Source organism: Squalius cephalus (assembly GCF_949319135.1).
Source record: "Squalius cephalus genome assembly, chromosome: 10".
In the NCBI taxonomy this organism is placed as follows: Eukaryota; Metazoa; Chordata; class Actinopteri; order Cypriniformes; family Leuciscidae; genus Squalius; species Squalius cephalus.
The window spans coordinates 6,145,944-6,173,169 of NC_137131.1; the positions used below are offsets into that span (position 1 = coordinate 6,145,944).

The window sequence follows — 27,226 nt, forward strand, 5'->3', positions numbered from 1 at the left end:
TAGGACTCTGTTGAGGTCTCCTTTGGAGGATACAGGTTTCAATATGGAGTCATTGAGATAGCATGTTGTTTGATGATCGTGTCAGTGTACCTGATGTCAACAAACACCCATAATAGACCCCGCTATTATACTTCCTACATGTATACATAGGTCAGTCATTGTATATTGTTCCATGACCCGATTGAAGGATAAGGATGAGCATTTGTAGCTGTGCATGAGACGTGACGCACAAAAACCATCACACACTCACAGTTTCCTTTGAGCACAACAATTGTTTACAATGTAAATCACTTGACATCTGTGAGAAAGATTGCATAAAATGCTAAGTCATGTCATGTGTTTCAAGGTAGTGAAATTCTTCTAATCATTTGCAATATTATAACGGTAGCAAATAGCTATCTATCTCTAAATCTATGTCTATACTCATATGTCTGTCTCTGTCGATCTAGAATAACTTATTCCCTGATTTGTCACTAAATATTTCTCTAAACGAAGTTTAATACTGTCAATGATCAAAAAGTCAGATACAATTTGATAATACTGTAATTCATATTAAAGGTCCCGTTCTTCGTGATCCCATGTTTCAAACTTTAGTTAGTGTGTAATGTTGCTGTTAGAGCATAAATAATATCTGTAAAATTATAAAGCTCAAAGTTCAATGCCAAGCGAGATATTTTATTTAACAGAAGTCGCCTACATCGAACGGCCCGTTTGGACTACATCCCTCTACTTCCTTCTTTAATGACGTCAGTAGAACCGTTTTTTTGACTAACCTCCGCCCACAGAAATGCTCCCTCAACTCTACCGAAATTCGTTTATGTAGGCTACTTGCGCACTTCTTATAACTTACTGTGTTTACTCAGCTCTTACGTGATTTTCTGAAGTAAAACTGACGCTTCATCTTTTGTGTGATGTACAATGTACATCACACAAAAGATGAAGCGTAAACTTTATTAAACTCATCAGTATATGTTTGATCATCATTCAGACAGCAGACTTAGGCTATTAATAATTAATGGATACATACAAGCAGATGACAAATACGTTATAATTAAACTACTAAACTATACCTGTTTCATCTCTATACAGCACTCTGACTCTGTAGGCATTATTGTCCGACTCGAAATGAACACCGTTACTGAGAGTTTCTGATATTATCATCATTCCGTGAGATGAAATTGTCCTGAGAGACTGAGCGCGAGCTCGTGAAGCTCCGCCCCCTGTGTCGTGCAGCAGAAGCTTATTTGCATTTAAAGGGCACACACTTAACAGCGCGTTTTTCTGAGCCCCAAAAAATGACAATTTAAACATGCTGTAAAAAATGATCTGTTGGGTATTTTGAGCTGAAACTTCACATACACACTCTGGGGACATCAGAGACTTATTTTACATCTTGTGAAAAGGGGCATAATACGGGACCTTTAAAAATAAAATGTTATATGATAGTAATATTTAAAACCTTTTCTTACAGCAGTCACGATTTCTTTGTAATTCTACTTCCTTAAATTCAAATTACATTTCTACACCCAATTCAAATGTTTAAATCAAGAACTAATTGGAATTTTTTAGAATGTTGTACAACCCTAAAACCCATTGTGTTTTCATACTAAGCATCTCAGAGAGAAGCATCTCAATTGTACCCAATATTCTACAGAATTAATAAATTGAAGTTGAAGTTGAAGAGCCTTCATTGTCTCTCATTCTAAACAAGACAAGGGAACGAAGAGCAAAGGTGACAATCTTTTGAGCCATATTTTCCAAGTGAGAATAAACTGTGACAATCATTTCACTACAGTTTTTTTCCTCATAAAACTAGAAAATGTTCCGCTCCACGTATTAGCAGACTCAAACCGTAAAACAAACCATTCTCCCCAATTCCTGTCTGTGACTTTCAAAGGCGTAGTTACTCTTTCATTTCAGAGTGTCCTGGACGTGACACCAAGCCAAAATACTGTATTTACTTTCTCTGCTTTGCGTAGTAAAATCTCCATAAAAGTGACAAAAAGATTTCTTCTTCATCTCAGGAAGCTTTGTGCTCAGCCCAGGCACGGGAGGAACAGTTTGTGATGTGTGCTCCTACGCCCAAACGACAAGATCTGATGGTCACACATTCATGGTGAAAAATGGACGTGTGTAAACAGCTGTGATAATAAACATGCCACGAAAAAGGCAGGAAATAGTAGACGAGACTGTGCTCTCCCGTCGAGGTCTCTATTGTTCAACACATCATGGTTTAATGTGACAGGAAGTGCTGTGTGACACTCCTAATGGGGTCATATATGGAGTTTATAGGAAAGAGGAGGTTCAAAAGACCGACCGGTCTGGTTGTCTCTTTCAATCTATTTTTTTTTACTTCACAGATTTCTGCTGCTGTGACCGTCAAGTTTGTCACTTCATAGCTAAAGGCTAAGATGAAGTAGGGGAGACTTTGACCTTCACAAATTCTAATTAGCTTTGGTGTGCATTGAGGTTAATTGTCATCACTCTTGTGAAACATGTTAGACAAAAATAGTGACAATTTGTTAAGAAGCAGTAAGGATTTAACACTAGTCACCTGGATCAGTACCATCTCAGAGTTGGTGTCTTGATCTTGTGGTCTTGGCATCTTGATCTAAGTCTTGGCTTATAGTTCTCCGTCTACTACATCTCCACAACTTCTGATATCTTTAATTTCATTTACACCTGGACACCTGCTGTAACATCTAGAGAAATTCAATTAAAAGTTGTGAGAGACGGATTAGCTTTTAAACCTGGGGCCAGATTCCATCATAAATGACGGAAATTTCCATCAATGGCAGGGAAAGTGTTAATAAATGAATATGTCATTGCATTTCGATAAAGTACAAAAAAAAAAAGGGGGGGGGGCATCCATTTATACTGTACCTACATATTGCAATTTCATCACAAACATGACAATTCAAGCAGAAAGCTTAGTGTTATTTAACTTGCAGTATTAAACTAAATGCACGTCACTCCATGTTGATATCATATTTAAAGGCGTAACTGGCAAACAGATTACTTATTTGATCATGTTTTTCAGCGTGCAACATGAAACTGTTAGAAATGAAGGATACAATATTTTTCTTTATTTACTGTAGTTTATAAATCATCAAGTCTGGTATGTGAAATCTGGTATTGATCTGTTTCAGTCAAAAGCACAACAAACAAGCATGAATCAGTAATTGCTGGCAATAAAATGTATTTTCTTAGCCTACATCAAGATGTTAGGTCTGGCAACTCACCACAGACACGGCTCAATCGGAGGGGCGGGATAAACGGCTGTCTTTCAAATTCCCTCTGCACGCAATAGGACAGCGCTTCAACCAACCAGAGCGTTTTCCCAACAGCGGAGCTAACGTTAGTTGATAGATTCAACTTTTGCCATATCTGGCCGGCAAAACTACGAACACATCTTCCTTTTTTAAGAATGACTTAAGTGCCGTTCTTTGCTCTTTCCTCAAAGAAAAACTTAACTCCAAGTCCTCCAGAGTCGCGGCCAAAGCCGATTCGAAAGACTGTTCGCCAGCAGCAGCCGCCATTCTTTGTTTTCAAGTAGCAGGGAACCGTCGCAACTCTGTCGTCATTATGTTAAGCCCGCCCCGCCTACTCTATAGACGATGTGATTGGCCTGACCTAATTTAGCTTTTTGCAGCTCGAAAGTCAACGGAGAGTTGCTAGACTACCCTGGCTGCAAAATACATTTTGCTGCCGCTAGGGTGCGTCTACATTTCTAGGCTAGTATTTTCTATAAGCTCTAAAGAAAAGAAGAAAATAAAATAAAATCAAAGATATAAGGCCATGATTAGGACAAAACCGGGATGAATTTCATATTTTCTTCATGCATATCATGTAAAATAAATTAGAGACAGTCATGTTAAAACACATACAGTCACATATTTTTCAATATTGACGCTCACACTGATGAGCGAGTTTGAAAGTGCATGTATGTGCGAGCATCACTGATTATAGTAAGCTCTCTGATTTGTCCAGCAGAAGAGGGCGGTTGACCTTGAAAGCAATGGAGAGAATTGACAGGAGGGAACACTGTTAACAAGGACTGGCCATATATCAAACAGCCAATTTGGATCTCTTAATCCACTGTGGGTCAATTCTGGCCAGGTGGACATAGATCACAGTGGTTCAGGACATATGTTACACAGCTAATGTTTGTCTGTTCAAGTCTCCATCCAGCCCAGCATTGTATTTACACAGAATGAGAAATAAGAAGCAAATGAGCCACACAGCACACTGAACCATGCACATCAATGCTTGATTAGGGAGTCAACATTGCTTATTGTACAACTGAATGCAATGCATTGGGATAATTGCAAATACATCCACAAACAGATTGCATACATGCTGATCCAATCTGTGTTTCCACACATGAGCTACATATGCAATAATTAAACACCAATGAGCTGAGGAAATAGATGTTACATTAGCAGATTCTGATGTATGAAGTCTTATTTGTATTTCAGATCACACTTTATTATTTGGAGTAGGGCAGTTACATTAATGGCCGGACAGATCTTCTGAAATTTATTTTTGCAATTCTCTTAAATTGCACCAGTGCTCTAGCAGGCAGTAAAGTCATTGCTAATGGCTCTCACAGTGGAGCTGTGGCATTAGCTCTGTTTACTCATTGCACACTTCATCTTATGCCTTAGAAAGTCACTTGTGCTTTCTTGGAAATGTCCAGCTACAATCTGGTAAGATCATGTAAAACCTTAGTTTAACCAAGAAGAAAGTATTATTGATTTTTTTTTATAGCTGAAGAAGAGAGATTTTTAAATCGTCTGCTTTGTTTTTTTTCTTGTCAATCATTTGTCATATTTGTCAACATCTTAGATATTTTTCCTAAAATTTCTTAGGAAAAATAGACACACATATAGGATTATAGAGGCAGGATTATAGACAGTAGGATTATAGAGCTGTAAAGTGTAGATCGTACAGTCCAGATTATTTTGGTTCAGAAGAATTTGTTTGAGTGCATATTGAGATTTCTAGACTTTGGCAGTTCTGAAACAGAGACGTGAAACCTGAGAAGCCAACAAGAAATATATGAGAAGCCAACACAAATTAAATTTGCTTCTGTTAAGAACTTTAATGGTAACATTTCATTTTATAGTGTCCTTGTTACATGTTGCATGTAGTCACTATAGTAACAACTATAATTATTTAGTCTGGATGCCAGCCGAATTTAGCCCCGCCCACAACATTTTTAGGTCGGGAAGTTCATTTTCTGACTAGAATCTGAGTATGACGACGTCAGGCTAATAATTATTTATAATTACATGCAACTAACCCTAAACCAAACCTAATCCTAACCCTATAGTAAGTACATGTAGTTAATTACTATTACTCAGAACTTAATGAATCATTAAACTGTAACACGGACAAATTAAAATAAAGTGTAACCAAAAAATCTCTTTATTATAATTCATAAAAATAACTAGTTCTGCCTCTGGAACAACTTTCCTTTTTGGCTGTCATGACCTAGGTCATACAGGCTATCAGAAAATGTTAACCAATAGCCAAACAGCAATTGAGGCATTTAAGTAGTGCAGCCTTTCTAAAATATTGCCAATAGTTAAAGCAGCAATTTCATGGCAGTTGACTTTAATAACAAAATTGGATGTCAAAAACAGTCAGCGTTGAGATGCATCAAGATTCTCTCAAAGGTGAACTTTACCTCCACACACAGGTTCAAATCCTCTTTAAAGTCCTCCACAATCCACTGCAAACTCAACTTTGTTAGAAATTTGCATAATGCAAGTTCCCAACCTCAAATACTGGAAGAGTTCTGTTTGTGTTGTCGACACGTCGATAATATGCTACTTCTGCGATGCGAAAGCAAATCCACTTTGCATTAACTTTCAAAGGATCAGGACTCGTACTCGAATTGATCCGATAAAACCACACCATTGCTACTTTTGGAATCATTGTGTATCCACTGAGGAAGATCCGGAGCTGAAATTCAGATATGGTAATGGACGTTTATCCAATCACAACAGACTGGGCCATATGACCATTCAGAGTAGAGTAGACTCTCAGAAAGGCAGGGTTTAGAGAGACCGAATCCTTGATCGAACCGCTTCAGACACTGTGAGAAAAGAGGTGATGCTGCAATTTGGGGTGGGCGATATTTGACTAAAATCTTATATCAAGATTTGAGTAATTTATTTCACAATAACAATATAGTTATTTTTGCTTTAAATAAGGATATGATATACATTTTTGATACCATTGAAATGTCATAATTATTGTCCCCATTTTCAATTTCACAAAAAAACTAATACTAGCTAAAAAAAATAGACCTAGGCCTACCTGAAAAACTTCAAGCACTACAAATAAGAAATACTACATAAATTGTATAAAGTAATCAAATGTATAAAAAAAAAAACACTGCATAGTCTTCACTTTGTAAATTAAATGTATATTTATTCTTATTAAAGTTGCAAAATTTATTCAGAATTAACTCTGCTGTCACTTTAAGACAGACTGCACAGATCCAATCTACTTGTGTGTTTTCTCAACAGTTTACGTTCACTTAAGTTCAATTAAAGGGACATCACTTCAGTTAGTGACATCACTAACCCTAAAATTTACATAAACCCCCGGGAACACGCAGTCCATGTTGAGAAGAGGAAAAGTTGTTGTATAAGAGTACATTTGTGAGTCAGCTCAAACTTTAGCATCAGTCTTTTCACATGCAATAGAAAGTCACTCTGTGTGCATCTCACAACAGTTCCTATATGAGTGATTTATAGATTACCATGACAGAATATGCTAATTGAAGATAGTCAACTCCACATCAGCAACATAAATTCATCAACTAACCATTCAGAGGTGTCCTGTTGCATTCTACATGTTGTCACTTCTTCTTAAGTCTCTCCATCTTTGTCTGACTCCATTTTAACATTAAAGGCAGAACAGTTTCTGTCATTTTAGTGTGTCTGCGTGAGGTAATCGCAGCTGTTAACACACATGAGCTCTTGAAACCCCGCCCTCTGCAGCAGCTCATTAGCATTTAAAGGGCCAGGCACAAAACGGTGCGTTTTTGCAAACCCTCAAAAAGTGACAACTTTAACATGCTATATAAAAATATCTGTGGGGTATTTTGTGCTAAAACTTCACACACACACTCTGGGGACATCAGAGACTTATTTTACATCTTGTGAAAAGGGCATTTTACCACCCCTTTAAATTACGATGTTTACTTGCAAAGTACAGTATGTATGCATTTAACCGCTCAAGCCCAATTAGTCAGCAAAAAGCACTCTGTTCAGTTCTCACACACTTTATGAGCAGCGGCTTCATGTGTGCGTGTCTCTCAGACAGTGCTGAGAAACAGTCTCTCTGACAACATGCGCATATAGCAAAATGAGTTGTCTTTCGCTACCTAATGCGCTTCAACGTTTTAAAATCGCTTGTTTTTAAATCGCAATACTTAAAAACGCATGCAAACGATAAGCTTTCGCAGCTGCATAGCACAGCAACGTCACGTGAACGTAACCGCGATAGAGACGATTGTCCAGAATCTCTACCAGTTGACAAAATGTCTACCGATTAATCGTGTCGTAGTGTCTACCGGTATATCACCCACCCTTAGCTGCAATGTATATTATGAGAAATTAAATTGTTTTTGGAGAGACCTCAAAAAAAAAAATTAGGAACCTTTAAAAAACAAACTTTACGAAGCAGGGTGGTCAACTTAATTGTTTCCATTTTTGAGCTTCATTTCTCAAGACATCAAATAAATTCTTTGAGATTATTTAAATCAAGACAAAACCCCCACAAAATATAACAGATTACACTGCTTAATTAATACTGCAGTTTATTACTACATTTGCGTGAATCCACGCGTGACAACACTTATAACTCATATTGACGAAACACAGTCACTGACAGCAACATCGTCTGATGTTAAATATTCTTTAACACACAAAAGGCCCATGGCCCCTTGAACAGACACTGAAATTGATGCTCTTAAACTTCTATATAGTGCCCTCATTGTGTCAACACAGCAGCGAGTACATTCCCCTGCGTTATGCTGGATGAGGCTTGTCTCTGTGTAGTTCTAAAACCTGCGCTCAGCAGATAGTCTAAACAATTCTAGGATCCATTTAAGTCCCCATATGGCTGGGAGCTGCAGCACTCCAGTGAGTTTACGTCAGAACCCTTCTTTTTGGTAATGTGTAACCTCTGCAATATCTGTGGCTAGGTATGATTTGTATTTCTGCCCTTGTTGTAAAGACAAGCCAGATGGCCAGCCTGCTGAGTGGGTACAATCTGTGAGACAAATCATGCGTCACCACAGTGAGGCCTCTGGTGGTGGTCCTGTAGACGAACTTTGAATTTTTATAAACCAGCTTTGTCAATATACGTAAAATGTTTCTGATATATATCTAGAATATAGATTCTGCTCAACTGGTCTTGCTTTAGATTTTACATTGGGCTTCAAGTAGTCTCAGCCTCAGACATCACGCCCATGAACCGCTGGCTGAACGTCTGATGTGTATGGCACACTTAACTGGAAACACTTCATCTGATTGGTTGAATTCTACAGGATGTCTGGGAGACGTGTGTATTGTGTTCTTAAATTGTCCATCTGGAAACAAAGATGCCGTGACGGCAAACCCCCAGTCGTGTTTACAACTGTGACAGTGAGCGCTTATCAGGATCAACTACATGCTGGATTTTCAAAAGTATGTGATGTAAAGTTCGCTCTTTATAATAAATCCAAGAGTTTTACTCACCGGGGCATCAACATTACATTTTCACGCCCTTAATCATGACGCAGAACAAAACAAACTGTAATTGGTTGCTTTACATGTCAGTCAGATGGCTTTTGGGCGGTCCTTGTCCAATGAAAGCTGCTATGGACTCCAGACCTTCTGTCGTCAGTCTGAAGGTCTGGCTACGTGACACTAGGCTTCAAGTGGCAATCCAAAACTGTTCCAAAATGAAACAAAACAGTGCTTCAAATCGAACACCGAAAAATGTTAATATTATCACAGATGCACAATGATATGAACAATTATTCATATGCATTACTATTGAAAAGTTTGAGGTTGTAAGATTTTTAATGCGTTTATGTCTTATGCTCACCAAGGTTGAATTTATTTGATCAAAATACGGTAAAATCAGTAGTATTATACATTTTTTGTCTTTTGTAACATTATGAATGTCTTTAATGCCACTTTTGATCAATGAGCAACTGTGCTGAAAAAAAATGATATATAATTTTTTTTCCAAAAAAGTTTTGAATGATAGTGTAAATTCCATCCAAATATACCAGAATGGTAACTGGGATTTTTCTAAGTAGGATGTGTCCCTAGATCCACACTCTTATTATCCAATTCGTTTGTAAGGTTAGGTTTACTGTTGATTAAGGGTTACATCTGAAGTCAGAACCTGAACAACATTTTATCAGCCTACCATTTCTATCTTATGTTATTTTGACAAGAGTGCTGTTCTAAGACCAACAAAACATGTTGATCCAAGAACACATCCCACATGGCACCATCACACTCCCTTTTTGTTTGTTGATAATTGTTCTAAACTATTTAGAATGACATTAGAGCGCCACCTCGTGGAAATGGCTGTACTGGTTCCATAATTTGATATAGATGACTGCTATTGATTTCATCAAATATCATTTAAATTAACCTAATATAGAGTAATCAAATCCTTACCCCAAACATAGGGAGATGACAATAGATTTCACAGTTTGTACTCAATAAAATATGCCTCGGAGAGACTATGGATTAAAACCCACTCTTGCACCGTGTTTGTCTATTAAACCACATGAAACTGTATCACACCCTGTGGGTCTGCTTGAAAGAGCAGGACTGCATTACAAACCTTGCAGGTCATTTAAAGATTAATGCTGAATGCCACAATTTAACTGATGTTGGCTTTCCATGTAGACATCAAAACTGGTGTAAACAAGCAGACATTAATTTTTAACAAAGCCGACGAGAAACGAGTGATGAGAAAACTGTTTAACCATAAAACTTCCTAAACAATGGGCAGCTGAATGGCTGCATTGCCATGGAAGGAAGCACCCTGGAGTTTTCTTGAATTTAAAACTAAATAAAATAAAATGAAACACATCAAAATAAAGGTCCTGTTCTTCGTGATCCCATTTTTCTAACTTTAGTTAGTGTGTAATGTTGCTGTCAGAGCATAAATAATACCTGTAAAATTATAAAGCTCAAAGTTCAATGCCAAGCGAGATATTTTATTTAACAGAAGTCCCCTTTCAAAGCCTACAGCGAACGGCTGGTTTGGACTACATCCCTCTACTTCCTGCTTTAATGACGTCACTAGAACAGTTTTTTGACTAACCTCCGCCCACAGGAATACACAAAAAAAGGGGGCGAGGTCTTGTTGCGCTCCCACGGAGAAGAGGAAGAGTTGCATTTGTAGAGTGTGTTTGTCGCCATGTCGTCGAGACGCTGTTATTGATAAGGTAATATTAAAGACATGTTTACAATAACACTGAGCGCATGCATCTCCACGTTATGGTAAGAGGCGTGACCTTTCCGGGCAACGTGCGCTAAGCTGCTGTCAAATCACAACACAGGAACCGCTGGCACAATCAGAACTCGTTACGTATTTCTGAAGGAGGGACTCCATAGAACAAGGAAGTCATCAGCCCGTTTTTAGGACAGTGAAAACAGCGGTATACAGGTAAGTAAATTGTGTGAAAAATACTGTGTTTTTTTACACGCGAAACATGAACACATGTTATATTGCACAGTGTAAACACAATCAAAGCTTCAAAAACACAGGAAAAACGGGACCTTTAAGACCACTTAAATAATAATTATAACTTTTGTTAGCATATCAGATTTTAGGATCTTAAATTTGATCTGAATTCTTGACCTGCCGAGACCCTGCATAAGTAAAGCCGCGGTCACACTAGACTTTGAGCATGCGAAATCTCTTCGGACACTGTTTTACAACGTTCGTGGTATGATGTCACGCTCTTCAGTGTCTTTTGTTTTTTAATAAATATGAATTCAACATAGAACTAATAGTAATACACTTAAAATGTAAAAAATATACAATCTACTCAACTTTACTGCAAAAATATACAGTTATTTTAATTCAGCCAAGAGGTCACGGCATGACGTATCGATCTTCTATTCGTGATGCGAATTCGCAGCTCAGAGTTCACCAAACTTAAATTTGGAACGCAGCGAAATGCGAAACCTTTCGCATGAGCTTGCGTTTCCGGTCTGACGCATTCGCATGCGTTTGAATGGAAGTCAATGGAACGAAAAGTGCAGTGTGACCGCCATTTGAGTCTAAGAAAAAAATTCAGACATGGATGATACCAATTGTCCAGCTAATTAAGAAGTGTGCTACAGTATTACAATTATTACCTGGTAGAAAATCAAACGGGTGAAAAATCCCATAGAAAGACTGACATTGCAACCATATTAAAAGCCCCTCAAAACACATTAGAAACCACTTAGCAATACCCTGGCAACCTTCCACAACACTCTATTGTAGCATTACATTTTGCATTTTGCATACATTTGCATTTTTCTTAAAAAATGAAAAAATATAGTTAATAGATGCTGCTGTTGAGGAAAGATGCTATTCAGGCTGCATCTGCCCCCCTCCCCAAACTTGATTCCTAACCTCAAGTTTCCTCGGCATCTGCAGCATACTTATTCATGTATTCAGGCATTCTAATATACCCCTGCCTTGGCACGGCAATTACCAGTCCATCTTTTCCACCCCGCTCTCCACTGCCAGCCTCAAATCGTCCCTCAGTTAGGGGATAAGTATTCACCCCAGGGTCTGGGCATTTAAAAATACTCCGGAGAACTCATTTAACCACTGTACTGCTCCTTTCTATTGGGACCGATTCTGTACCGTGGCCACAAACCCTGACTAATTCCTAAATATTGGAAATTTGTAATTCCTGAATGAATTTCTTCATGACCGGCATTTAAGTTTAGGCCAATATCTAAAGGATCAGGTTTAAATAGGGTGACACATACAGTTTTGACATGATTCTGAGCTGCTGTGACCCAAGACAAACATATACTGAGAACTCTATTAGGTGGTATTTAGCGGCGTATTGATGTTAATCACAAGGAAAGAGCTTTTTTAATGCACTCTCATTAAGCAAAATCTCTCGAGCAGCTTTTAAACAAAACATCACATTGTAAAAAATGCTGTTCGTAGAATTTAAAAAAAATAAGTCGATAATATGCATGGCTTTTATGAGCTGAATTAATTAAAGTAAATGTATTGAGTGATTTTAACATGTCAGAATGCCATGACTTACAATCTGCCATCATTGTAACAATTATCCAATTAGATTACTAAACTCAAATTGTTCTCTTAAATTACACGGTTTACAATTATTCAAAATGTTCTTCATATCTTATTGTATGATGTACATATCATGGGCATGTCTATTTCTATGTAATTTATTTCTATGATTGCAAAGCTGAATTTTCAGCATCATTACTCCAGTCTTCAGTGCCACATGATCCTTCAGAAATCTTTGTAAAATGCTGATTTTGTGCTCAATTATTAATAATGTTTCTTATTTTTAGCAATGTTGAAAACCATTTTTGCGACTTGATATTTTTGTGGAAACCGTGATACATTTTCAAAAGAATAGCATTTATTTGAAACCAAAATCTTTTGTAACATTATAAATGTCTTTACTGTCACTTTTATACTAATTAAAAGTATATATAATTGAACAATTTGCTACTTCAATATTCAAATTGAACTAATATATATATATATATACAACACATTCTCATACCTAAGGCGTCACTTTTTGTCACTTTCAACCATGCTTCAATATCTGACGCTCAAAGCACCCTTTAGCGTCCATATGTGACGCTTCGGTTATGGGTAGGTTTAGGCGTCATGTAACTGACGCTTTCGGAAGCGTCAATATCTGACGCTCAAAGCACCCTTTAGCGTCAATATGTGACGCTTCGGTTGGGTAGGTTTAGGTCTGTGGTAGGGTTATGCGTCTCATATGGACGCTAAAGGGTGCTCTGAGCGTCAGATATTGAAGCATGGTCGAAAGTGACGCCTTGGGTATATATATATATATATATATATATATATATATATATACCTTAGATTAGACCTTAGTTCAATTTGAATATTTAAGTAGCTTTTATAAACGTGCCCTAGAAAAAAAACTTACTGGTGTGCATCAATGGCACTGGGATATTTTAAGATATGTCAGTACAAGTTACTTTCAGTTAAAGATTCATCTGAAACATGCATTTTAGTCTGGGACTAGGCTTAAGCCTTGTCTGTGAAACCGGGATTAGTGTATCATTAAACACTAAATCTGCATATTAGAATAATTTCTAAAAGATGATGTTACATTGAAGACTGGAGTAATGATGCTGAAAATTCAGCTTTGCCATGACAGGAATAACTTAAATTTTAAATTATATTAAAACAGAAAACAGTTACCGGTACTGTATACAAAGTTAGCTGAGGCTTTGACAGAATATTCCGAAGAGATGAGAATGTCACAAAAATGGCGTTTAGATGGTGCTGTACTGTATAAAAGTTTCTACAGCAACGTTTCCCTTATGAGACTGCCCTGGCATTTGAGTCATGTGACTTTTAAGGTGTGCAAATGTTCTGTAGGTTTTAGAGAGAAAAGAAATGGATGCATCTGTGGATTTTCATTAAGTACCACACAAGTGCAGGTTTTTGCAGGTACTCAAATCAAACGCTTCCCATATGATTACTGATTGATTGCCATGTCTGTCTCAAGGGTCCCTACTGAAGCTTTTAACATTAGGAGTCTCATTTCTGTTCACCTGAATCCCAAAAAGGCAGTGTTTTGCATTTTTAAAGACTGGTGCAAAAAAATAACTGTTCCTTATGCCCTTTCCCTATAGGGAATGATTATATTCTTGTTTTAAAGTAAAAAAAAAAAAAGTTACATGTTTTTTCCCTTTTGTAATTTAATAATTCATGCATCAGAGGGTTAAATTAATGGAATCCATCCATTTATACCTGATACATATGAATAGTATGGAGGCAAATGTGATTTGATTTACAGCTAAAACCCTTAAATCACATCCTACACACATTATCTCAGAATATGTGCACCAAGCAATATCCGAGGCTCACGTGTCTCATATTTTGTATTCCTTCTATTTTCCGCATGACGAGGCCTGGAAAATTGACTCAGCGATGTTTCCATGCAAAGTGGGTTTACTTTTACATTAACATAAATAGGAATGTCTCGGGTCATCAAAGCGGGACGCAGGTGTAGCCTCATTGTTAACATTGCAGCGATTGTCAACCCTCAGCAAAGACACAGAAGCATCTCAGATGCAAATGAACGGCACGCTGCCATTCACCTCACCGCTTGCTTCCCTCTGTCACACACATGCAAACACACCGTGTGATTTGCGACGACGTTTATGCTAATATGAGCTTATTGTGCAGCAGACAGTCGGCCTGCGTTTGTTGAGCATGTGATGTATCATGGTGTCAAAACTGTTGGGTACCACTGTCAAAACATGTAACGTGACCCTGAGGCACTCAAAATGAACACGGAAGCAAGAGTTTCCACCAAAATACAGTAGTTAGTAAAGTAAGTTATAATATTTACCTGGAAATAGATGACAAGCCTTGAGTTGAACGATTGGAAAGGTTAATAAGTTATTGTGTCACACTAGTCTCATGACGTTGTTGCAGTAGCCTATTCGTCTTGTTGCTTATTTCGCGATTATCCTTGGAGTAAAAGAACATATAGTCAGTTGATCATTATTGCAAAATCACTTACATAACAGTAGTGGCAGTAAATTTAGCAACTATAGTATTTTGGTGGAAATAATGTGCATTTGTATAATACAATAAGTAATTAATGCATCATAAATTAATCTAATCCATTTATTTAGACCTGAACCTGATACATATTTTTAAACCTCAATAGAGTGCAACTTTCGGGTTCCGGAAATAAAAACTCCATTCAGTTTCTCCATCGGGAAATTGATTTTTAAGGATAATTTATAAACAGCCTTACCGTGAGCTATGCGGTTGTTGATTGACAGTATTTGCGTCCATAGTTTCAACTAAGATTTAAAACATGCTTAACATCAGAAATCATGGTTAAATAAGTACATTACCCATTATGCTGTACAGAAAATTCCACCAATCAGAGCATAAAAATAAGCAAAACACACCAAAATATCTCTTTAGCTCCGCCCACTACCATGAAGCACCGCAAATTATGTAATCGAGTCGGTCTCCTTTCGCTCTCAACATACTTAAATATTTGAATATATATGCATCTTTAGCAATAAACTTAAAAAATATTGTTTTTATATATAATCAACACTAAAGCCGTTAAGTACACAGTCTTGAACCTTTGTAAGTTTGTAATGATATGATTTACTCAGTTGGTTGGCTTGGTTCATGGCTTATAACGCTTTAACAAAGACTTTCTGGAAATCCCTATGGAAAAAAAATACTTCCAGGACCAACACAGCTGAAAAAAGTGGACGGGCACTGTTGCACTCAATATACTTTCTCATAAATTTACTATCAACATTTCTAAGTGCAGATATTTTGCATTTTGCTTGTTTCAAAACCACAGATGATTTATTTGTGTCTGGTATCTTATGACAGTATACCATATAATAAATCAGAAGTCTAGATATTATTTGAACAGATAACGCCTAAAGAAATGAATTAATCTTCTCAAGACTCCTAATCTCCACCATTCCCAATTTACCTGTGTCTCTTTTCACCTTCATAAAAGAATATAAAGCAGTTCACCCTGGGGACAAAGGGCTACACTCGCAACCAAACAAAATGAAGAGCGCAGAGCAATAATCATTTGCATTTCCAACATCTGCTTTCTTGACTGAGACCAATAATTTGTTATTTTGCTGCCTGGAGCACTGTCTTCATATTCAGGTCCCCTATCGAGGTGTTTTGTCACAAGAGTGCATTTTTATGACACCGGAAAAACTCCTGTTGGGTGATTTATTTAATCTACTTTCTTTCTTTTTACATTTATTTATTTATTTTATTAGTGGTTAGGGGCTGGCTGGGTAATTTACCCTACACATTTCAGATTACATTAGACACTGCTCTAGCTGGCCGGTCAAACTGAAAGCCATGTAAAATTCAATGTGCATGATACATGGGGCGATTTTCTAGCCTCAGGATTAGTAAAGTACAAAAAAAAAAGAAAAAAAAAAAACCCTCTAGCTGCAGCAACAACAACAACAACAGATCCTTCCTAGTTGTAAAGAGCCATCAGGACTAAGTCCCTGGGGTGGATTTGTGACAGGGTTTTTTTCCAGGAATGCCCCGAGAGCTCTAATAGCAATGCCACTTTGAGTGGGGTCGCAGGGGCAGAAGTCTAAACTGCAGGTTGGTGGAGGGAAGAGTGAACAAGTTCTCACTTTCATGCTCCTTCACTTCATTTTCCATTTTACTAATGCTGCCATATATCTCCCCGTAGGGAGGGAGGTGGTTTAAACCCCTGGGAAGAAAGCAATGATCTAATATACTGTGTCGTTTTTTAGAAAGACAAGATGTTATGTTAGAGAAGTGGTTCTCAACTGTTGGGTTGCGAGGTCTGATCTGATCTGATTGCAGCAGCAAAAAACAATACTATGTACAAATGAAAAATATTTATATATTAAATACAATCAGCAAAATGGGCTAATTATCATTATTTATTTTTTTGAGAGAGAGAAGAAAACAATTTAGTTTGTTCAGCATCAATGGCAGAACATTAAATCAAACTCTAGCATATTTTGGTGTAAAAAAAACAAAAAAACAAATGAACCGGACTACAAGAAATACAGGCACAGCAAGAATAAACATGGTTTGTGATAAAAATTAAAGATGAATTTAAAGGGAACCTATTATGCCCGTTTTACAAGATGCACTGTAATATAAGTCTCAGGTGTCCCCAGAATGTGTCTGTTAAGTTTCAGCTCAAAATACCCCACTGACAATTGATTATACCATGTTGTAATTGCCCATTTTTAGTGGAAGGAGAAACATGCTGTTTTCGTGCATGTATCTTTAAATGCAAATGAGCTGCTGCTGCCCATCCTGCTTTCCAGAAGAGGGCGGAGCCTTTACAGCTCATGCTTCCGATACTCTGCCAAAAACTAAGGCCCCGTTTACACGAGAACGCTCGCGGGTGAAAACGTAAAAATATTTTATCAGATGTGCCTTTCGTTTAGACGGCGACAGCGTTTTTGGGGCTTAAAAACGCAAAAAAGTGAAACCACCCTCCAGAGTGGAAATCTTAAAAACGCTCCACCGTCGCGTTCCCGTCTAAACGGGTAAAAACGCAAAAGTATGCTAGACAGTGAAGGCACCGATCACCGGTCCATTGCCACCTAGCCGCCTGGAGTGCATACTACATCGAATTTCACACACTTTTGCATCACCATATGCACGCAGATTTCCCCCTCAAAACGCTCGTCTAAACGCAGAATAAAAAAGTGATAACGCAACGCCACTTTTGCATTTTCTCTTCAGATCGTTTCCGTGTAAACATAGCCTAAAACATCTGTTTGGTTTTGATTATCATCTCTATCATGGTCACGCTCCCTTTAAAGCCATATCAGTCTAAACTTCTGATATTTGCTTTTCTGAGCGTCAGACGGCATGTTCTGTAAGTATTAAGAACTAAGATCTCTTTTACTCTTATTGCGCTTAAGCTGTCAAATAAACACAAGGTTATGTCAAAAACGCAAAGTTCTCATTAACAGTCGGTTATGTCTGTGAACCTAAACAGCAAGTAAAGAAATCGCATGTGTATATTAGATCAGTGTATTAAAGTGAAAGCAGTGTAATATACAGTACCTACTGCTATATGCTGTTAATATGAATCAAACAACAAAAGAAAAACAGAAAATCACTCAGTGCTCTTGATTAATAACCCTAGTAGCTTTAATAAGAACACATTTCTTTGTTGAATGCTGCTGTTAAATGCTCTGGCGAGGAGATAAACATGGCGGACTGTGTACAGTCTATCAGCTGTCGTGGGCGGGCCTGTGCAATGTGACATCATATTGCATAGAAACTGCAAACGGCTTAATCTGAGACACTACAAGGAGTGGGTAGATTTTTACCATTATAAGGTGGATGTACGCACACTGCCGACAAACATTTATGTTCAAACAGCATTTAAAAAATGAATTTTGCACAATACGTCCCCTTTAAAAAATAAAATTGTTGATTTTTTTTATTCAGTCTATGCCATATTAATAATTTTGCATATTGTTGGGCTTATGCAGTTCACAGTAATATAAATGCATATTAATTTGTAAATGTATTAATATTATATTAGATTCCTATATATGTTTACTTTTGTACAATAAACAATTCAGGTGTATTGGGTCACCTCTTGATGCCCAATGTAAAATCTGGATCCTGAAGCAAAACATTCTGAGCAACAGTCTTTGTTAAACACGCAAATGTCATGGATGCATAAAAAGATAGGCTAATACTGCCCAAATCACAAAACACCTATTTTGTTGAACTGTACATTGCAACTGTCTTCCATATCTTCTCTTCTCCCATTCTTCCAGGACTGTATGACCAGCCACTTCATAATATAGACACATGGTAAAGTGCATAATGGACATAATGGAAGTGTGCACCATTCAGTCAAGGGAAATGGTTTGTCCTAGAGTCTTCACTTTGATTATTTTTTACTTGGCCTGTATCAGATATAAGGAGGCACGTGTTGAATGGTAAGCAGAGGCTTTACTTACACCAGGGCATGTTGATCGTAAAGCTCTGAACAGTCTGATCTATGACCAAGATTTTGATGCATCAACAGCAGATCATCTGTTCTTTTTCCCCAGTGTCATCTGCACTGCAAACAAATCATATTCTTAATTAATATTTTGCCTTGTTTTTTAGTAAAAATTACCAAACATTCTATAAACATCTAAATTTTCCTGAGAAGCAAAACTGCATTAAGACTTATTATCACACAATATTTAAAATATGTCAATATCATTTACCTTCATGTTGTTCCAAACTTGTATGGTTTTCTTTCTTCTGTAGACAACAAAAGGAGATGTTAACATGTTGATGCTGTCAAGCTCTAAAAACGACAAAAAAGCACCATAAAAGTCCATTCTACTATATTCAAAGTCTTCTGAATATATAAAAAATTGGAGCCATCAATCAGTTATGAGACACAAAAACAATGACATTTGGCATTATTGATGTCAAACCTAACATGGCCTATATTGAAGCGCCACATTTGAATAAAAGTGTACGTGAAGGAGATTTTTAGACTTGCAGCAGAGAAGATTTGCTTTAAATAATGACTTAAAGTCTTTTCCTTACACAAAGTTATGACTTCAGAAGACCTAGAATATAACACACAATAGTTCCAAATGGGCTGGTAAGCCCCAAAAGTAAAAAAACAAAAAAACATAATAAATGTAGTTAATTATGGTGCTTTTTGTTATTTTTGGAGCTATTGTTACATTATTTCTCTTGTTGTGAGCATATTCCTCATAAAATTCTCATTAAGTTTCTAACAGCTGTTTTTTGCAGTGTGAAGTTGATATGGCAAAACTCTCCTATTTAAAAGTTATAAAAAATGATAATGCAGCATTGATGGATTTTGCACATTTCCATTATAAATTAGAATAGTTTGTCATTTTTCTTCACTGTCACTGTAATGTGACAATATATCCAAAAATATACATTTTGCAAATCTTCAGGTCCCATTACTAAAAAGAAGTTTATTTAAGTGTGTTAAACAAAAAAAAAAGTATACTCAGTCTTATAACTGATAGAAAAGTCTAAGTATATTTGGCCTATACTTGTACTCAATCTTTTGATCGAGATACTTAAAAGTATGATTAAGTATTCTATTATATAAGTATACTTGGATTGTATTTGTGTTTACTCTTTTGATTGAGTAGCCTATTAAAACATACTGTATTTTAAACGAACATTGTTTGAAAATATTGGTTTATAAAGAAAACAGATATGTTCATATTTATGTGGTATGTGGATTGTTGTGCAGTTCACTGGTAGTGTACAGGTACATAGGTAATTACTACAAATCTACTTTACGCTTTCCCTGCCATTGATGATTTTCCGGCAAATCAATGTTTTCACTGTTATAAGGTAGGGGGCGCTATAACGCATCTTCTGAAATAGTACAGAATCTCCTGATCAAAACACAGGCGAAGCAGAAACAAGCAATAGAAGCATTGCTTTTATGCACATGTAAAATAACGCAATCATAACATGAAACGGCCTAATGTTACCGAATGAAATGTGGACCCAGGAAGAGATGCAGAATTGTGAAGCTTTAACTGTGCTGATGGACTTGATCTACTCTATCTACTGTATTTTTTGATCATCGTTCTGAATCCAACCCGGACGTATTCTTTGACAAAATGTGATTTTCTCAACCTTTTGTTCAAAATGTTACTTTTTTTTTTATTTTTTTTTTTTAAATGAAACTTACCCATATTCAAGTGTTAATAAAAATGCATGAAGCATGATTTTTTATTTTTATCTTTTGATATAATGCATGTTCAGATATTCATACAACAAAATATTCTGGGGGCATGAAAGTTTTCTGAAAAAAAAAAAAAAAAAAAATGCTGTCGCTGGATGAGAACTTAAACACAGTTAAAAAAAGAGTTAAAATACAGGGAAAGGTATATTTAAATACCAAAATAGGAACATTGTAGTATACTTAGAGTGCAAAAATAATATATAAATAGTAAACTGTAAGTATGATGTTAAATTCACTTGAAGAAAACCACTAAAATAGTAGTTTACTAAGAGAATACTTTAAAGTGTACTTTCATAAACTAAAAAAAAGTGCTACAAGTATTTAACTAGAAAACTATCAGTATATGTTCACTTGTAGTACAGTTGCAGTACAAATAAAAAACGTAGTTGTAAATGTTGCATTTATACTTAAAAGTATACTTTTATACACTAAAAAGTGGGCCAATTTAGACCCAAGTAGTATTGAAATAGTACACGTACAAGTATACTACTACATTGACATTAGTATACTTACTAAAAGTATACTTAAAAATATACTCAAACTTAAGTATACTTTATAAAATTAACTTTAAGTATAATTATTTTTTGTAAGGGTTGGCAAAGCACATGGATGCAATACCAGTACCACTACAGAAAAGTATTCCAGTAGCTCTACTTAAGCAACCAATCCGTTCACCTACAAAATAATCAGTATGCAGGCAGAATACTGGTGAAATAGGCAAAGAAGCAAAAGATATAAAATATTTATAAAACAATCCATTCTAACAATGACCTGACATGAGAATTGTCTCAATTTCGAACTGGGCTAAGGTGCTCCGAGCCAAGAGAGACCTGGCATTACCTGACATAATTTCTGCTTATTCTGTTCAACACATTTATGCCATGGCACATAATCTTTCATAACAGGTCTTAACAATTAAAAAGGGAGCCAGTGCTGATGGGCCCGCTGTGAATGAATGCATTCAGAGGACTAGAAAGGAAAGCTTACCTGGTGGTAAACTACATGTAAATTGCAGGGTACGGCAATGCGTCCATCTTTGATTAGTGCAGTGCCTACTTGCAGCCTGAACAGGAAGAGAGAGGTTAGTCTTTAAGTAAAGCCACCATTTCTTCATTCTGCTTTAAAAGCTATTCCATGTTATCAGATTTTGGGCACCCATGTAAGGCACGACATTTCTCCCAGATTACAGCATCTTTTATTTAAATGTCAGGGTCCTCTGAGGCTCTCTGGTGGTGTACGGTCTACCACAGATGTTCAAAGCTGTTCTGAGGTCAGTAGTGGATGTGCGGGGAGACAAGGGACTGAGACTCAATCTGTACCTGCAGCTAGAAAGGTCACAGGGGGAAACTCATTCGAAACCCACAGTATTTAATATATCCACAAGAGACTAACAAAAAGTACTGTGCAGGTACAATGTACTTTGATTTAAACCATGGTACTGAATTATTACCATATTCAAGTCAACTACTGGATTTAACAAAGTTTACCAGGTTGACCATCGTTAAAAATTTTGGGGTCAGTACAATCTTTTTAAAAATTAATTACTCTTATTGAGCAAGTATGCATTAAATGGATCAAAAGTGACAGTGGAGGCATTACTAATATTACAAAGGATTTATATTTGAAACTAATACTGTTCATTTGAACTTTCTATGCATCAAAGAATTCTGAAAAGCAAATGAGCAATGATTTCTGAAGGATCATGTGACACTGAAGACTGGAGTAATGACTCCAAAAACAAGAATTCAGGAATTTTGTTTGTGAGAGATAGTTGCAAGTAAACAAGATGTTTCCCAAACTATCACTTCTTATGCGCAATCTATTTCCTGCCCCTTTAAGTCACTTAATTCAAATGAAATCGTACATGCCCATTTTAAGCATTGTTTCCAAGCTCCAGTAAGATTCATTGATTAATGATATACACTCAGCATTGGATTCATCCACTGAGAACACTGATTTACTCCTTGGAGTCAACAATGAGCCACAAGACACCTGAGTCACTATGGTTATCACCATCATTGCTGTAATCCCTTCCTGTGATTTCAGCGTAACTCAAATAAAGGTGGAATAAAGGCTTGCACTTGCCTTTGGGTGAAGGGTGTCCAGAAACTTTGTCACATTAATTGATGGCTTCATTAGATCGCAATCAGAGCACTTCAGTTTGCCTTCAGGGCCCGGCTAACCCATTCCTATGCATTTGAGAATAAAGCTGGGAAAATAGGGTTTTACTGCAGTGGATATTGCGCCTGTCACACCGGGAGAACCAAGAGAAAGCCTCTGTCTGCTACGAGCATAATGTAGATAAAGTAGAAGCAAGGTCGAGTTACATGGAGACTGATTGTGGTGCGATAGGATTGCGGCGAAAAAATTCAATGACAAAGTTGTTTAGTCAGATATGGACTTTTTAGACATGGCAAGACAATTTGGGAGGAATACATTTATATCTGGAGACCATATTGTTTTGTGACTACAAGGCCTGCAATCATTATTTTAGGTAAGATTTTTCTTGGAAAAATCTAAGGATTTGCTGAAGGAAAAAAATCTGGTAAGGGATCAATTGTACAGCTTGTCTTTTGATAGAATAATTACAGACAATAGCAGAGTTATTGTGTGTGTGTGTGTAAAGCAACAAGAGATAACAGTCAAACTGCAGCAAAGTAACAACAATAACTGCAGACCTATTACTGAATTACAGCCACAGTGAGTGGTTTTGAAAGAGGACTATTTCATCTAATGTAGGAGAGCCGAAAGACATTTTTCGAAAACAATGATAGCTTCAACCATAGGCATTGCTGCAATTATGTAATCTTTTCAGTAATAGTGGACACCGGTTTTTGTGGTGGTAGCTAGGTGGTTGTCTAGAAATTCCTGGTCAAGATCGAATATGAGTCAAATCATAACAAGCAAGTGCTTGGTATTAGATTCTGGTGTCTTCAACTAAATGCTTAACTAGCTAAACCAATAATATCTTAAGATCTTAAGCCAGCTGCATTAACATAACCATTATGATAAGACTGTGTATGAAGAACTAGTCTGGCCAACTCATTTAGATCACTAACTTGTAATAGCCTACTAGTTTATACAACAGAGGCCAAATACCTCATCTAAGAATGACCTAATAATAATAGGCTACATATGACTTCAACAACTCCAATTTAGATGTTACCATATGAAGCACAATTTTATATTATATGCCAGTTTTACAGCGTACATATTTCCAAGAAAAAGATGCATTCTTCCACGATTCACGAATATCACAAGAAGAGCTGGTCTGAGTGCGGCCGAGGTTGACATCAGCAGATATCGCTTTTTATATAACAGTTCAACTAACAAAAGTAATATTAAATCAGAAACTTACATTTTAGACACAATTGGCCTGTTGCTACTTTTACTCCTTCAAACGAAAAGCGCCCCAGACGAAGTCAAAGAAGGAACAAATGTTGACTGTCTCCGATCAACACTCAGTAGTGGTGTTTGGTTCCTCCTGAATGAATCATAGAGTTTGATCGAATCAGTTGAATGAATAAAGAAAGGCATCGTTCCTGAGTTTCAAATGAATCAGTGCTTTAATTCAATACCTCTATCGAATGTTTTGTTCCTGAATCGGAATGAACCAACAATTTCGATTCACATATAATCACAGTCCCTTGTCGCCATCTACTGGTGTCTGTAAAAGGGTCGCTAAAAAATCCCCACTTTAGACCAACCAAATATACTTTGTATGAAAAAAATAAAATAAAATAAAATACATTTGTAGTAAAATACTTTCTCAGCAAATAGGTGATTTCTGTACATTTCACTTACAATGGCAGGAGAAATGCAGGTATAGTATTACTGGTAGTTTTAGCTAGTGCCACTGGGTTATAAATTACTATTTGACAGATATTGAAGTTGTCAGTTATTCTCTATCCAGTGTCTATAAGAACAGGGAAATATTTAATCCTGTACGATCTTTGACAGGAATTGCCTCTAAAGGCATCTTATAAGTCAAGGATTTGTAGTAAGTTAGATCCTATTCTCTGAGATCTGTGACAGATCTTCGATCCTTAGAATGAGAGGTCAGTAACACCTGGATGCGTTTTTTATTTTTTTTTAATAACAACTTTTGAGCTTCTCTGAGTGTCTGCACAGAACTGTGGGTAAACACAGCATGCGGCTGATTGCTGAGTGTGTGGTTACTAATCTGCAGATGTGATGTGCTACGAGGGATAATTAGGGGCTGGTTGTTACTTTGTTGGGGCTTTAAGAAGGAAAGGAAACACTCAAGCTGAGATGATCGCACAGGGAGCCAGGGAGAGGACAACAACAGATGGATTATACCTTGTGATTGTAATAGAAACAGCCCAAATCTTTTTGCATATGAAATAGAAAGGTTGCAAGGGTTGTTTGAGAGAGTTTTATCTTCTCTCTAAATCCGTTTTTAAAAACTTCCAAGAATATTAACAGTCTTTTTCAAAGTTATTATTTGACTTCTGTGCAAAATCTGTGTGCTTTGGTTTAGCAATATACAAAAAGGCTTTTAAAAAAGAAAAAGAAAGGGATGGGGGACGGGGTTTAAGATTTCTGCAAGCAAAAGGGGATTAAGGCTGATTCGATGCCAAACAGTTCTTGGCAGATGGGTTCTGGTTCTTTTAGGATGCCAAAAAGAGTCAATAAGTCATCAGTGCATTCAATCCTGGAGATAATACATTTAGGAGAGGGGATTAACGGACACAATAAAAACAGGCCTTTTCATCCTCTTTGCACGATGAGGACATATTCAAGGAGATATTTGTTCCTCGTCACTCTGACGCAATTCCCTACTGTCTTTCAGTGCAATTTGACTGTTCCAGCTCCAGTCCTTTTACACTGAACAGGTTCCAATCGTACATTGTGCCAAGGGCAAATGAGCAATGGACTGAGAAGCATGCTGGAGACCAGAGGTGTGCATAATGCTGAGAGGTGCACAGTCTCATTTATAATCGCCTCCATTCAAGTCTTTGACAGTCAGAGTGTATGAAAGCATCCCTTGAGTGTTTTTGCTGTTGTATCTAATGCCATTGCGTTTTATTCTTCACAATCAGATTTTACAGCCTTGTTTCGACCGAATGCTGCAAAGTCATTGATCAATAATATATCACTGTTATTCCATTATTAGGTCAGGAACATGTCTGGGTCATATTTCATTCCAAAATCAAATGAAAGAAAAATTAAGTTTTATTATATAGCCTACCAGTATCAATTTCAAATATAAACTCAGAGGCGACTTTATGGTACACTTGTTCGACTGCTCGTTAATGCAAATATCTAATCAGCCAATCACATGGCAGCAGCTCAATGCATTTAAAGGGTCATTTCACCCGTGGAGACATGAATGTGTATTGAAAGTGGGTCATTTAGAAGAAATGTGAAATTATTTTTGAATTTGGAGATTTCTAGACTGAGAAAAGCCAGAAAATGTATTTTTGGCTTATGTGGATGAAAGACAACAACTCCCAGAATGCACTTGCTTCGCTGCCCTACAAGGCCACTCCCAAGCCACGCCTACCGGTAAGACAGCGAGCGCAGTTGAAAACAACAAGGCAAGGCTAGGCTACGAGTGAGTCTCCGTGACGAGTTTGCCCAAAATGTCCGGGATTCGGCTTTTGCGTTCTACAGTCGCCATTCATCATGTTTACTGTGGCGAGCAGGACGAGGCTGAGGGGCGCGGGAGAACGGCGCGAGGCCGGTGGCGTGATTACTGACGACCGACACCTGTGAGGCACTGTTCTCGTATCTCGCACGGAGGAGCAGGTATTTTCTTAGCAATGGTAAAACACACATCAACCGATCACGCCACCGGCCTCGCGTCTTTCAACCGATCACGCCACCGGCCTCGCGTCTTTCAACCGATCACGCCACCGGCCTCGCGTCTTTCAACCGATCACGCCACCGGCCTCGCGTCTTTCTCCCGCGGCGCTAGCCTCGTCCTGCTCCCTGTATTACTGTGATTACTGATGAGCGCACCTGTGAGATGCACCGGTCTCATGGGCTATCTCTCACGGAGGTGCGGGTATTTTCTTAGCAATGTTAAAACGCAAATCAACCGATCACTTGTTTAGCATTCATGTAAACATTACATTCAGATTCACCAATCGGGTGAATTCAGTTAGATTGAAACAAAAGGTGAGCATGTAAACAATGGATGGCGACCGCAGAAAGCAAAAGCTGAATCCCGGACATTTTTGTCGATCTCGACGGCCGGACATGTCCGGGAAATAGAGTTTGGTAACCCCTACTACTCAGCTTTCTTCGTCCCTGTTTTCTGCAGGTTTCTGCCGTTGAAATCAAACGCACTCGCACTGATCTGTGATAGGTCTGTTAGCGCATTAGGTCCAACCCCCTATGGGCGGGTTTGAAAGGGTGGATCTAGTGCTTGTAGTCTTAACAGAAATCCCCCCCTCTTACACTTCCTCCTACAATGACGCAAAATGACGATTTTTGCGTCATTGTAGGAGGAAGTGTAAAGAGGTAAATACAGATTTCTCTCGTCTCGGGGGAAAATGAAAAAATGTTGCATGACCATTCAATAGTATGACTGGGTTTCTAACAATGCAAAGCTTAATGCAAATGGGTGAAGTGTCCCTTTAAGGCATGTAGACATGGTCAAGACGATCTGCTGAAGTTCAAACTGATCATCAGAATGGG

General features: G+C 37.4%; 1 protein-coding gene across 4 annotated transcripts in view; it reads right to left on the minus strand.

Moving 5' to 3' along the window:
• Positions 1–24,055, minus strand: part of slc16a1a (solute carrier family 16 member 1a) — a 35,338-nt gene extending 11,283 nt beyond the window's left edge. The window contains exons 1-5 of one of the 4 annotated variants that reach the window (XM_079883968.1): positions 23,919–24,055; positions 21,548–21,623; positions 19,035–19,071; positions 18,780–18,878; positions 2,555–2,702 (exon numbers count right to left, since the gene is read on the minus strand). The gene's annotated coding sequence lies outside the window, so the exon portion shown is untranslated. Of the gene's footprint in view, positions 1–2,554; positions 2,703–18,779; positions 18,884–19,034; positions 19,118–21,547; positions 21,624–23,918 lie in introns of all 4 variants that reach the window. The other 3 variants (XM_079883965.1, XM_079883966.1, XM_079883967.1) reach the window with 3 other exon arrangements.
• Between the last annotated feature and the right edge of the window lie 3,171 nt (positions 24,056–27,226).